The sequence below is a fragment of the Protopterus annectens genome, chromosome 7.part0, assembly GCF_019279795.1.
Source record: "Protopterus annectens isolate FY-2018-M chromosome 7.part0, PAN1.0, whole genome shotgun sequence".
NCBI classification, from domain to species: Eukaryota; Metazoa; Chordata; order Ceratodontiformes; family Protopteridae; genus Protopterus; species Protopterus annectens.
The window spans coordinates 785,549,006-785,564,520 of record NC_056739.1 but is presented as its reverse complement, the minus strand read 5'-3'; positions in this window follow the sequence as shown (position 1 = coordinate 785,564,520).

Genomic DNA, 15,515 nt, shown 5'->3' with positions numbered 1-15,515 from the left:
TTGAGCGTTCACTTTCTTCCAATATATTCCTTTTGAGCTTTCCGAGTGACATCCCGAAGAGCAATAATGAGTCTCAAGGCCAGAACATAATTTAAATGGTTATTAACAATGCTCAGCTGATTGCAACACAAATATTATAACAAAACAACATGTGCCGACCCTAAACAGCAAAAAAACATATGTATAATATATGAACAACCTCAGGTCTGAGTAGTGTATCATAAATCATATAAAATAAAATGTCAACATATACCCAATGGTGCCAGCTTTGTAAATGCATTAAATAGAAGGCCACAATAAGTCCTTGAGCGTTCCCAAGCAGCAATCCCTAAAACAGAAAATGAATCATACTGTTATTTTCAATATATTTCGACATCCAAGTGTAGAAACCCCTCCAAACAGTTTAAACACGATCTCCAGCAGTCTTAAACAGTAAACCATGAAGTAAAAGATAAATCGTACTGTGGGTAGTTACGATAATCCGGTAACCATGAAAGCAATTGAAAAATGATCTCCAACAGCAGTCCCCAATAGAAGAGCTGTACTGTAAATAGTCACCACAATTCAGCATCCAAGTAATCCAAATAATCCAAGGGTTTGAAAAATAAAGCATCCAGACTAAAGAGCCTCAATTAACTGAAGTAGGAACAAAAATAAAAATAATGAAGTCAGCTCCCTGAGAGCAATATACCATGCGTTACAGGCCAACAGCAAGGGAAACGAAGTAACCACAAAAAAGAAACACCCCTGCACATATGGCAACAGCAAGGTCCGGAGTAAGAGCAATTCAAAAAAGTTCAGACCAGCAGACTGTGGCAAGCAAATACATTTAATATAGTGCTAAAAAGCACATAAAAAAGAGGATAACAAACAGACTTGGCTTAAATAATATGGGGAAGATGGCAAGAGTCAAGTGGGATAAGCTGATTCTTCCAGTGGAACAGGGCAGATTGGGATTACCCGATTTGAAGGGGTATTTCAGAGCTATACAGTTAAGGCTCCTATACTAAGCACAAGCAGAAAACTATAATTCAAAGTAGAAAGTGATGATGATGAAATGGGGGGAGGGGTGCTCACAAAACAAGGAGAGACTGGAATTTTGGATGCAGACCTTCAAGGATGATAATAATCATATAGAATATTATGTTCATAAAGTAGCAGGAATTATTCTAAGAACTAAGCCAACACAGGAATGGAGAAAAGAGATTCTGCTAATAGGGATGATTGCAATTAGGGATATAGACAATAGGCAAGAGAGGGATGGAATTTATTTGAGAAAAGTGGCAAAGGAACTAAGGTATTAGGAACAAATAACTAGAGAGGGAATGGTAATAGAATGGGAAGATGCCAAGAATTTATTTGGACTGCAGGTTAGAGACTGCCTTCCCTATCAAGGACTGATATCAGAGTATAGGCAAAGAGAAATAAGGGGGTCCTAAATGAAAGACCAGCATTGGCAGAGTTTTTAGTAGAATCTAGAACAGAAGCTGCCATTGAAAAAGGAATAATTAGTAAAGCATGTAAAATATTGCATGATAGCTATACAAATCAATCAGAGGAGGTTAGAAAGGATTGTGAAGAGAGACTGGATAAGCAATTCAAAAGAAACAATGGGAGGATATATGTATGTTTCCAAAATATGCAACAAAATCTAGAAGAGTTAGAATTTTTTGCTTGGAAATGTTTACATAGATATTTTTATACCCCAAGTAAACTCCAGAGAATTTTTCCTCAGGTAGACAGCAAATGTTGGAGGTGTGATGGGGAACAAAGAGGTGAATGGGAACATATTTTGAGGGAGTGCGGTGAGTTGGTGGATTTTAAGGACTCCCTGCAGGATGTCAGAGATGCTGCATGGGCAGGTTGGTGTGATGAGGGACATGGTTTTTCTGAGCTATGATACAGAATCAGAATTGCCTAGACATGGTAAGGTCTTGCTTTCTCTAATTATGGCAGCAGCCAAAAAAGCAATTACTAGAAAATGAAATCAAAATCTAAGCCAACTATACTAGAAGCAGTGAATATGGTAACAGAGCTAAAACAACTAGAATTGAGATCTTTAGAAAATGGTGGGAGCAAACTACATAGAAAAACATGGGAATTGTGGGAACAACACATACAAGGGAGGAATGAGGTTTAAAAGAAGGCAGGACTTAAATGACCTATGTAATGTTTGACTGAAAATGATTGGGTAGATTATAAGTGATCTATAATGTGTGTCAGTATGGTTTGTCATGTTAAATGCTTGCAACTAGGATAGTGCCAGTGTGGTTTGTTTTCATTTATATATACATATGTATGATTGCCTATGCCGTAAGTTATGGTTTAATAAAGATGTTTCTTGTTTAAAAAAAAGTGCAGGAATTTAATAATTTATGTAATGTTGCTTAGGTTATATGATGTATAGCAATATACGAGAAATATAATATTTGTAAACATGAACTTGTTAATACAGTTTGGTTACTTTTATATAATTGTAAAGTTACATATGTCAGAAGTGATAATTCAATAAAGGTGTTTAAGAAAATATGTTCTGCTGGACTAAGTGGGAGGCCTGGGGATAAAATAATCTTCTGCCACAAATACAGCAACTTAGCCCATGCTGGGAACTGCTGAACAGCTCTTCAACAGGGCTATAACCATGCTACAGCTGCTTGAATGTTTTATTTCTTTACTTATTTAATTGCCTGCATTTATTTACCAGGATAGTCTGAGTGGTCATTTTTCAGACCAGTTACAGAAAAATTACAAGTTTAAAAACTTCATTTGTGAGCTTCATGAATGGGTAGGAGAATGTGCAAACTGTCCTGTAATGCATCATTAAAAGTTCTTACCACTGCTGACCTAGTTTGAGCCCCTCATCTACAGATACCATGCATAAGCTCAGCTCTTTACTAGGTAAAGGGGTGCTAGCAGCAAAGATGGACCACTAGGCCACCTTGATGGTGGACTTAAGGTCTGACTAATATCTAGCAGATATCTTCTTCACCTTCTTCCGATACTCCTGGACTGTGGTCTCAAAACGTGTGTCCTCTGTCCCCATGTGATTAAACTAAATTGCTTGTAGTTATGGCAGTGTTTGATATCATGCTTCTTACCCATACAATAGAGACAGGGTTAGTATGAACTCTAGTTTGTAGTTAGTGTATTCCTGCAATCACAATGTTTCAGCATTCTAGGCATTAAATATAGAACTTTTCCATATTTATTATTAGAAATGACATCTAAACTGTGCAAGTGTAAGAAAAGAAAGGCATGACGCAGGACACGGTGAATGCTTTCAAAGCAGCACGTGACAGCATGGCCATGTACTAAAAGAGTAGATACACATCCACAAGAGCATGAAAAAGAGTGAAAAATATTCTGAATCTGGGCATAGTTTTATGGCATAGAGCAATAAAGCCATGACTGCGAGCTAGGTAGCTCAGACAAGGTGACAACTAGGCAAGAGAAGAAGGGGACAAATGATTGTCACTGGCTCACCCATGTGGGTATGTGGGAGGTTAATAGCTCTGGCCATCTTATCACAGTCATGCAAGCAGAGGCTTGCACAGCACCAGAATGGTCAGAACTGGTGGTGTGAGATTGGCAGTCTCAAGCCATTAAGGTAACCTTCATAGGTTATATTATAGGTAGAAATACAAGCAAGGGGAAGGTGTAAGCCTTGAAGGTCAGCAGGCACAGAGCCAAATGTTGTAAAGAAAAAACATTCTAGAAAATTGCAGAAAACATCTTCCAACAGACCTACCACAGAAGGCTTATGAGGTCAGATCACATACAGTCACCTACCACAGAAGGCTTATGAGGTCAGATCACATAATTCTGAGCAGAAATTAGTTGGACAAGCAGAGGAAGGCATTGCCATGCTACCAGCTGTGGGGTTACAGTTTCACTTAAAAGGTAAGACAAGGGCATCTCAATCAATCATTCCTGTACCTGCACCAAAATTAATATGTGCACAATATGTTAACTACAGTTTTACGTTCTGCATATTTCAATGACTGTTCCCTCTTTCTTTGGAAACCTCACATTCTTCAAAATATGTATTTTTAAATATAGTTCACAGGTAGAACTGAAAGAATCTAAATCTTGCCTATTTTCTGTACTCAACAAAGGGCTGCCAAAGGATTTCCAAGATGGCTGCATACTGGCCAGCAGGTTGAGTAGAACTCTCCCCAGTGTGAAACCTGAAAAACAAACTAAAAAAAAAAAAAAAACTGTCAGTTTGGATACGATTCAGTTTTTGACTGGTAATTATAATGGCTAGATGCTTGCAAATAAAACATTTGGAGAAAGTAAGAGGAAATCAGTTAGAAAAGGAGAAAAAAACTGATTGGATAGACTCTTACAGCTATTCATCAAAAGGACGTTCAAGTTTCATCAGTGATACAGGAGATGGCTTCCAGTAGTTTGGAGAAAAACAAACATAAATCAGATGCCCTCAGATGTGTAAAGCAAGTAAAACACTGAAACAACAAAAAACTGTAAAAGTAGAAGTAGCTTAACTAGGCTGAAATGAAGAAAATGCTGGCTGAGCATAAAGCTTCTCAAAAAAGTCCTGTTTCAAAAAATAGCAGTTAGAAAACAGAGTACAAAACAAAAAACAGATTTTTTGTTGTACTAGAGAAACTGGAAGGAACACATAGCATTAGTTTTATGAAAGTACAAATAAGCAACTGCAATGGTGTTCTACAGCATAATTTGTTAATTGGTAGGACACATCATGCATATGCTCCAAATCTTGCCAAAAGAAATCAGCCAAGACTTATAGTAGTGAGGACTTCCAAGATGGCTGCACACTGATTAACAGTTTGATAAGAGCTCTCCCGGAGTGAAAACAGAATTTTTGGAAAGCAGTCAGTAAACCCATTTATTTGGGTAAAATACAGATATTGGTTAGTCACTACTCGTCTGGGTGCCAGCAACTAAGAAATCTATAGAAAGTAAGGAAAAATCAGCTAGAAAAGAAGAATAAGAAAAACTCTGGTGAGGAAGAGACTTGCAGTTGTTCAGAAAAAAAATGATCAAGTTTCAGTCTCAGTAGAGGAGATGGCTTCCAGTAATTCAGAGGAAAAATAAAAGCATTCAGAGGTGTTGAACATAAGTAAGACACTGGAAAAAATGCATGTAGTTGAATGACAGAAGGCTGGAAAGAATAGAAGAAGCTTTAACTAGCTGTTCAGATAAGCTCATAAAACTGCAGAAATCATAGGTTGAAATGAAGAAAAGACTGAATATGATGCTTCTCAAAAACAGCTGTTTCAAAAATATTAGAGCTAGAAGTCAGAGCACAGTGAGAAAACCTGAGATTTTCTGATGTAGAAGAGAAACTGCAAGAAACAGATTGCATTAATTTAATAAAGTACAAATAAGGAACTGGACTTGTATTCCACAACAGATCTGTTAATGACTGTACTCCAAATTTGGCTTTTGCAAAGAAACCAAGACCTATAGTAGCAGATATGCAGTCAGATCAGCAGGAGGAGCTGTTCTTGACAAAAATGTGGCAGAAGGGTAACATATCAGCTAGGAACACCAAAGTGTTTATGTAAAATAATTACTCACTGTTCCCCATCACCAGACAAAAGAGAAGCAAGGTTATGCCTGCAGTCAGAGGGTGTCAAGAGGTCAGGAGTGAGATTAAAGTTGCTATACCCACCTATCTTCAGAATATTGTTTTTAGAAAGAGCAAAGACATTCTTGGATGCAGAACAGACAAGGCAAGAGATAAAAAAAGTTTATCCAACAAAAAGTGAGTCAGCAAGCAACAGAGACTCTGCTTCTCATTCTTCTGATGGTAAGGTTCATAGAGAGACTTTGCCAGTGAAACATTTTCCAGTGTTCCAAGGAAAATGCTTGAGAGATAGAAAAAAGAACAGGAGCTCACTAGAAAAATCAGGAGTACCGTTTAATTAGAGACTGGTGCTGGGAGATGGAGATGATCAGGAAAAACGATGTAAAATTAGTGACTAAACAGGAGACTGTACAGCATCATTCCCATTTGAGATATGATTAGACATCTGAAATGTGACTTTACAAGAAATGGTTAAGAATAATTGGAATTTTTGGGGGGGGCTTCCAGTATGGCCGCTCTCCAATAAGAAGCTGGTTTATCTCTGTCCAGTGCATATTTAAGTTATATGCAACAAAACCTTCAAGTAGTAGTAAAAAGATTCATTTATATTCCCAATATACTTTCTCATGCATACCAATGGGGATAAGAAACTACAGGAGGGCAGAAGGAAGAAGAAAGGCAAAGATAAAAAAGCTCATGTTTAGATGTTGCAACTTCTAGCTCACAGTTGAAGTCAGAAACTAGGGTTTGAGTTTTAGACAATACTGTTAGCAGAATGGCCAGCTCCACAATGGAAAAGAAAATGGATAAAATTTATGCTGAAGTCTTTGGGAAGAGTACTACGTTAGATGAATATATGAAGAAAACTAACAGGAAAGTCAACGCGCTACAAGAGATGGCCAGCAGACATGATGATGAGATCCAGCAATGCTGGAAAGAGGTGCACCAGGCCAAGGAGAGAATGGCTGAATATGAACTTTTCCAAGAGGAAATGAGAGCCAAGTTAGGGAAGCTGAAAGATAGATCTCGACAGGAGAACCTGAGATTTACAGGGTTCTCAGAAAAATTCGGCTTTATGAAAAAGCAGCTGGCAGAATGGACTGGAGTGGCATAACAGGACATCCTGCTAGTAAGGGCACATAGAGTGGACTTACCAGGAGTGCTTTTGAAAAAGATGCCAAGGCTGATGCTCATAAAGTCCCAATCCTTTCAGCAAAAATAACAGTCGGGAGAATTCTGGAAGAAGAGAAGGGACCTGAAAATTGGACCAACTCAAATATATGTAGATAATGATTACTCACAATCCACAAGACAAAAAAAAGGAATGAGCACCAGCCTGCAGTGAGACTGTATAAACAGCTTAGAATCAGAGAGTCCCTTAGATACCCTGTGATTCTGAAGGTTTTCTACAAGCAGGGAATAAAAACTTATATGACTGCAGAGGTGCCCCTAGAAGACCTAGAGGAATATCAAGGGAAAACAGAACCTGGTGAACAGAGAAATGGAAAGACGAAGCAGAAGGAGAACAACATGATGAATGGTGAGGAATCTACCAGAACAAGGATGTCAGTAAAACCCTTTTCAGTATTTCCACAGAAGATAATGGACAAGCAGTAGCAAATGAAACAACATAGTAAAGTAATAGAAGAGAGACTAGGCCAGTGAAAAGGTACTGGAGGAAGGTGCAGAATCAGTTGCCTCATGAGGCTAATGCAGACAATGCGAGAAACTGAGAGTACTGAATTGCGTGCCTGGGCCCAGTTGTGTTCTTCGATTAGAGACTAGTGAATGGGTTCCCTTACAGTTAAAAAACACTTTGAAATGCATTAGAAAAAGACTAACTTATGTTAGATCTTGAGGATAAAAGCTATAATATTGTTTAACCAGAGGCGCCAACATGGCGGTTCTTAATGAGCCTACTACCATTGCAACATTGATAGCATTTGGGGGACTTTGATTTAACTTTAGAAATAGGGCCTTCAAGCTTGTTCAGCTGATAATATGGTTAAATGTGTGGTAATCATGGTCAGTCTGGAAGGGTGTGTATGTGAGTGTCAGTGAAGAGTGGTTACCAGGGTAACTCATATCCTTTTAGACATCTCGTTCAGCCATGCTGCTGTTTTGACTAATCACTACACTGTAGGAAACGTGGGTATTGTTATACAAGATTGAATGTGTTGTTAGGAAGATCCGATAAATGGTAGATAGGGTAAACAAGTTGACCTGCATAATAAATAACGATTGATTTTGAAAATTATGACAGGTAGTGATTACTTGAGTGTATGTGAAGATGTTAGGAACTCTGTTTATTGTCTACATGAGGTTAAATACATCAGTTCCTCGGGGGCTGGTTTAATTTGGTAAATGCCACCAGTAATGACCTGAAAGTAAAATATAGAGGAGGACATTGTACCACTGTACTCATCCCTCATTAGACCCATTATAGAGTACAATGCCCCATTTGGTATGTACCTCACAAGACATCTACAACAGCTGGAAAAGCCACAGAAATACCTCACTAAAAGAATCACAGGCCTAAAGCAGATGCCCTATGCTGACCGTCTAAAAAAACTCCAGATATGCTCTGTGGCATATCGTCTACTCAGAGGCAATCTCTGCTTAACATACAAGGCCATGTCAAAGCCTGAGCTGTTGGACATACTCCACTTAAAGAAATTCCAATCCCTCAGAGCCACACGCTTCAGGGATCTAAACCTTGTCATCACAATGAACAAAACATGCTGGAGGGATAGGTTCCTGACCCAGAGACTCCCCATACTCTGGAATAGACTGCCCATACATGTCAAGCAGAGCACCTCCTTGGCTCTCTTCAAAAGGAACCTTGATGATTGGATGGGAGATAGGAAATTCACCCCAGGGATCACATCAGTCGCCCTGCTAGACAGGGGTCCAGGGAAGTAAATATTGTGGGAAGAAATATCCAGGGAATTGTTATGGCTAGGCTTGTATAGGCCCTAGGGCCAATAGCCTAGTACCAACCTATGAACCTATATGTTTTTTAGGATCTTCTATATGCATTGCTGTGAAACGCAGATATTCAGTGGAGGGTGGTGACAGTACATGCGACCAAAGCCTTGATTTTTGTGCATCTAAAGAGTTGTGTCACAGCTGATAGCAAAAAGACTGTTTACAGAAGAATGTTTATTTATAACTAATGGGAACTAGTTTAGAATATGTAATGGAGTTTCCTACAATAAAATAAAGGTAAGTTTGTGTATAAAATAATTATGTGAAGGAGTCAGGGATGAGAGTATGGAAGACACCTGGGTGGCCCCTTTTTGCTGAATGTGTGCGGATAAAAGGTACAATATAAGTTAGATTGGGGACTTTAGATAACATGAATACATTGTGCAGGATATGGAGGCAGTAACTCAATGTATATGAGAAGGGTTCATAGAAGGCAGTGCAACACCACTACCGCAGGAGGACATGATTTTGAGGTGGGTAAGCACCATAGGAGGAGGACTGACTTAGGCAAGGAGAGAAGGGTGAATTTGTACATAGTTTTTTAGTTTTGGGAGAAGTTAAAAAAGGGGAGGGAATCGTCCTTATTTTTTTTCTTGATTGGCAGAAAAATAGCAGCGTGTACAATAAATGAGATAAAAAAAATACCTCAGTGAGAGAATTCTTAGACCCTTCAAAGAAGATATATTCAAATAATTGTGGTAGAGGATTAAGTAACAAATGTTAGAGTGATTTCATGGAACGTCAATGGGTTGGTGAGCATCCAGAAACAAGAAAGAATCCTGGCTTGGCTTTTTAGGACCCGATATGATATTGCACTATTGAAAAAGACCCACTTAGACCTCCAGAAGCCTCAGCTGCTTAATAGGAAAAGTGGAATGATAGGCTAGGATAAAAGGAAGGGGAGAGGAAGAGGGGTGTGGTGATCCTGGTAAGTAAAAGTGTGCAAATATCATGGAGTCAAAAAGTAGCGGACAGACAGGGAAGATATATAATCCTAAAAGGATGGTGTGGGAGGACACCCATCGACTTTGATTAGCTTTTGCATTTCTCCCAAAGTAGGACAGAGGCATCTGAAGGAAATTATGGGAGGAATATTGGCAAATATCCAAAAGAGAATGGTGAAAGGAGGTGATTGGAACCTGATATGCCACCCATCTGATGCCACAGCAGGGGGTTGCCTTAGGGCAACCAGAATAAGTGGTGACGCTTGATTAGTAATAAATTACATGAAGATGTTTGGATTTAAGGATCTGATAGGTGGGGAAGGCTGCGTTAAGGAACTCACATTCTACTCTAGGCAGTACAGTTCTTGGACCAGACTAGACAGAATTTATACTGATGTGGAATACTTAACAAACATCTCTTTGACAATGACCCATCGCATATTCATATCTGATCATGTTTTGACAGAGATTATACTATTTTCCGGAGATCATGTAGGGGAGATAAGCATTGGAAATTTCTTATGTTTAAGAAAAATAATTTTAAAACATGGGTAAAGCAAACTCTATAAGAGCTAACAAATCCTGTAATGGAGGAAGAAGTAGTAGTGAGTGAAGGGTGGGAGGAACTTAAAGTTCATTTTAAGAGTATAGCAGGAAACAGAAACGATTGGGAAAGAAGCCATGTAAAATTGGGACAGAAAAGGCAAATGTTGAAACAACTCCCAAATAAAATAAGACAAGGTTCAATAGAACTTGATAAGGAAGTAGAGGAAGTCAAAAGGGAGATATTAGAACAACTGAACTTATTGTTATGAGACTAGGATAGGAGCATCGGCAATTGTTGGACTTGATGCAACACCTAGAAACCTAAAATTCCTAGCACAAAAACAAAGACATCAGACAGTGGAGAGGGAAAGAAATATTAAGAAATTAAGGGATCCAAGGACAGGAAAGATGGAATGGGAAGCTAGATGTATTAGGGAAAGTTTTAGGAAATACTACCAAAGGCTGTACCAAGCTGAAGAAGACAGGAGTAGGTGTATTAAGAGAGGGACGAATGGTTGAAAAGAGTAAAACTTCCAGCACTTACAACACAGGAAGATGAGAGAGTAATGACAATGACTGGAATAGAAGAAATCCAGAATGCTATTCATCAACAAGCTACAGGGAAGGCACTGGGGTTAGATGGCATTCCTTTGGAAGTGTCAAGAATTAAGAAAAAATAGTTTTTATGGTATAAACTTTTTAGTGAAATACGAAAGGGGACTCAATCCTAACATTGTGAACTCTGCAGTGATCACTTTTATACAAAAAGAAAATAAATATCTGGTCGACCCAGGGTCATAAAGGCCAATTTTGGTAGTGAATCATGATTACAAAACATTTATGTGCATTATAGCAGGGAGATTAGCTCAGATATTACCTAGAATAATACATTATGATCAGTGTTGGTTCATAAAGGGGAGGCAAACATTTGACAATATCAGCAGGACCATAATGATTCAGAAGCATGCACAGGATAACAATAAACCTTTGGTATTACTGGCATTAGATATAGAAAAGGCATTTGATTGGGTTAATTGGACAGTTATGTGGACAGTATTGAAGAAGTTGGGATTAGATGGGCACAGAAGTGAGGGTTACACTTATAAGTGGAATGTCTGAAAGGTTTGCACTTAGCAGAGGCACCATACAAAAGTTTTTACAGACTTCTGTAATGCTTTTGAAAAGGGGGTATAATGCTGACATTATTTACTATTTATGATCCTGCACATAAAATTAGTGGTGGGGAAAACTTACAATGTAATAAGAATAGTCATAGTATAAACAGAAATAATGCAGTTAATCATGATAAAATATATTTTATAATGACTTACAATGTTTTAAGTGAAAAACTATGGGAAATAGTAAAATATTATTAGAAATTTCTTATGAGTGATAAGTTAGCTAAAATGTTGCAAAATAAACCATTTATTTCGTATAGACAGGGACAGAATTTAAGAGCTAGATTAGTGAAAGCTTATTTTGTGTTACCTGAAGAAAATTTTGTTGTCTGTCCTTAATGGTTAGGTACTGCTCCCTGTATGAATTGCAGTGTACGTCAGTCTGTAGTTTCTGATTTTAAAATGATTAATAATATAAGGTTTGACCCTATTGGTACATTTTCTTGTGAAACTGATGGTATTATATATGGCCTTAGATGTCTGTGTAACCTGGTTTATATTGGTGAAAGCAAAAGAATGTTCTGAACCTGGTTGCAGGGACATGTTAGGGACATAAAGAGACAAAAATTGAAAGTTATGTCGCTGTTCATTTTATGGAAACTCATAATAGTGATTTTAGATTATTGCAAACAACTATTTTGGAAAAAGCTTCTGTAAAACTAGGTGATGCTGCTATGTTAAAAGATAAACTATTATATAAAGAATCTGTTTTTATTTTAAAATACAATACTCTTGCACCTGGGGGTTTAAACTGTGAGGTTAAATCTACTCTTTCCCTATCCCGGTCGTTACTGCAGTAGGCTGCATATGTGCTTACCGCTCACTCGGGCCAAATTTGTGCTCCCTAAATCTCAGCAAAGCTGCCACACTAACCTGTGCTCCCTAAAAGAAGAAGGTACAAGGCTCTTCAAGTGGCTTCCCATATCAGCGAGTATGTGATATATTACTTTGTAAAATAGTAATTATTGTAATACAATTGCAGTGCTCTCACTTGCAGCCTACAGCAGCCATTGTCTCTACTCTCTCTGTCTCCTTGTTAGCTACCCCATTGCCCCATTCATAGTGATAACATATAGAACTATTTACAACAGATATTCCCTCTATTTTATTCCTGCATACTCTAACTTAATTTAATGGTTTCGCCATACCAATTAGCAAAATAAATACGTTAAAAACACACTCCCTCTATTTTATTCCTGTATACATTTAACCTAATCTTGTGGGTTTTGCCAGTAGGTGGTGCTACAAATGCTCTCATCCATAAATTCAGAGGGAAACAGTAACTCCTAATCCCCAATAAGCTTTTACAAACCTTCGATATGCCTTTTCATTTCCCCATTAAGCTTCCACAAATCAAACAGGTTTCTAGTGTACATTATTATCTCTGTGCATTTAGTTTCACCCCAAAACAAACTTTGGCAGGAACATACAGTTTAATGTTTTTTACTGTTTTGTGCTTACCTCTGTGCAAGCCAATAGCTCATTCTGTCTCCTTGAGACTGCGTGTGGCTGATTGTTTCCCAGACCCCTTTGTACTCTTCTTTCTCTGCTCTACCTGCTCCGTTCGCAGGCTCACTCTGCTTCCCTACCCTCCCCCCAGATTCCACCTGCCCCCACCACCTCTACACTTATATCTATCTGACCACTCCCACTCTGACTTTACCCAATTCGAAATGTCTATCTACCCTCTCTTTGCTGACTCTCCATCTTTCATCCACCCAGTTATTTCCCCTTCCCAAAACTATCCCCTCCCCCTCCCTCCACAACACTACTCTCTACAACTTTATACTCTACTCTGTACTATTTCTTCTCTGCTTACTTCTACCCTTCTCCCTAAATATTTTCTCTAACATTCATCCTACCTATTACAGTTCAACCATGCACACAAAACCTTCACTTGCTCTATCCTCTATAGTCCTATCTCTCTTTCTCCTCTACCTACTCCACCTCACATCCCTCCCCCAATTCTCTTATTCTCCCCTTCTTCATGTAACCTCGATATACCTCAAAAAAGAATCACCCTCCACAGCTTATATCTCCCCCCAACTCTACTTCCATAATGATTCTCTCCGCTTTAGCAGGAAACTCTTCCCAGTTATCTGTAATCTATTTTCCAAATCCAATAACCCAGTCGCTACAGTCTCCACTATTCCAATACCTAACCCCAAGGAACATAAATACCTATCCTTTCTTCATTCTCAATTAATCTCCCTCCTCCTCCTGTCAGGCGACATACACCCATATCCTGGATCCTCAAAGATCCACTCCACCAACAAAAAACTGACTAATACACCCCTACCACAAAAAACTCTACTTTTTGCTACAATAAATGCCCAGAGCCTATGTAATGAAATACCTGACTTCCATGCCTGGATCTCCCATAACAACCCAGACATTCTCTTCATCTCTGAAACATGGCTAAAACCACACATTCGAGACACCAAAATAACCCCCCCAACTACAGACTTCTAAGAAACGACAGACCACAAAAGAAAGGTGGTGGTGTAGCCTTACTCTTCTCCTCCTCCTAGACAGTCCCCCGGATTTACTAATCTTCCGTGTAAGACTAAATTAGTCTTACATGGAAGCGCCAGTGTAAGAGTATGATGGCAGCACGCCATGCATATTAATGAGGGTGCGCTGCCTCAACTCTAAAGCTTACATGGAGCATGCACAAGTGTAGGGGGTGTGTCAGACTGCCGAGCAGTCCAAAAATCCACACCTCTGCAATGACGAAATGCCGCAATTTCCAGTTACATGAGCGAGTCCGCTCACATGTGTACAATGTAACACTACACTCCCCATATGTTAAACAACTTACAAAATTAAAAATAAAAATAATTAATTTTTTTTTCCGATATAGCTGCCCGTAGTTGCACGGGTTTGCGTGGCTTTGCCCATTGCTTAGCTACAGTTAGCAGCTTAGACAGCAGAAGAGGATAATAAGAAAAATATATGCAAATTAAGCAACATAGCGATAGCGTAGTGGTTAGAGCCTTTGCACAAAGAGGAGGTATTCCCAGTTCGAGTCCCACTACTGCACGTTCCATTTTCTGTGGGAAATCTGTATACAAAAAGTTTTGTAAAAAGCATTGAAATGTTAAATGTAGTAGTGAACGAATTATATATATATATATATATATATATATATATATATATATATATATATATATGAAGGTGAAATGGTTATGCATTTTGAGGCATGAGTACCCTATTTTAAGCAATATAAAGCACTGCTAAGCACATTTTACCATTATTGAGCATATTTAAATACAATTGCGCGTAGCTGTACACCGCACTAACCAGCGCAACTGCAACGTATTTGCGCGTAGCTGTGCACCGCGCTAACCAGGGCAAAGTTGAGCAAAGTCAGGTAAACACACTCACACCTGCTTTACTGTACCTTAACCAGTCAGGTCTGCCCAGCAGGAAAATAAAAAGCAGTGACAGGGCTCGAACTCAGGATACTGTGCACTATAGTCACAATACTTAACCACCAAACCATGACAGCATTTCACAAACATGCACTTTCAACAGACACATATCTGTCAAAGGAATTTTAAACATTGCCAACATCAGCTAAGCAGGCGTGCCTACAGCTGAGTTTTTCCAAAACTGGCCAATCACAAATAAGTGTGAGAAATGAGGCATATTTAAGCTCCACAGGAGGGAATACTTGTTATAACTGGTTGTAGCTTCCTTCTGCAGTCAGAATGGCTGGTGTTGGTGAAGGCACTCGATTTAGAGTGCAACGCTGGGGCATTCAGGAGTCCAAAATTATGGTTTGGCTCCTCGTCCACAAACATTTGGAAAGACTCCTGTGGGGCCAGTACCAGGGTACCCATTATAAAACGGAGGCCTGGAATAGTCTTGCCCGTGATCTCACCAGTGCCACTGGTGTTCCTCGGACTGGTGAGCAGGTCAGGCATCATTATTCTGACCTGAAACGATGTAGGGAGGATGAACTGGACCAGTGGATCTAGGAATCCCATACGATGCCTAATGCCCCATTACTGAGTAAGTAGCCATTGCATTAAGTAGTTAAGAATTGCTATGCTTGTCTATACTATGGATAGGTATGTCTCAATATCACTGCATTTACTTCACAGCTGCAGGTGACCGGACTATGAACCTGCAAGCCCATGAAGATAGGCTGCAAAGGCTGTGTCATGAGGCAGGTTAGTAATTATTCTGCATGTACTGTTATATAAAACAAATGAGAGAGCCTTCAAAAAGTCTTTTAACCCAATACATAAAGGTGCAATAATCCTTTAATAAATGTAT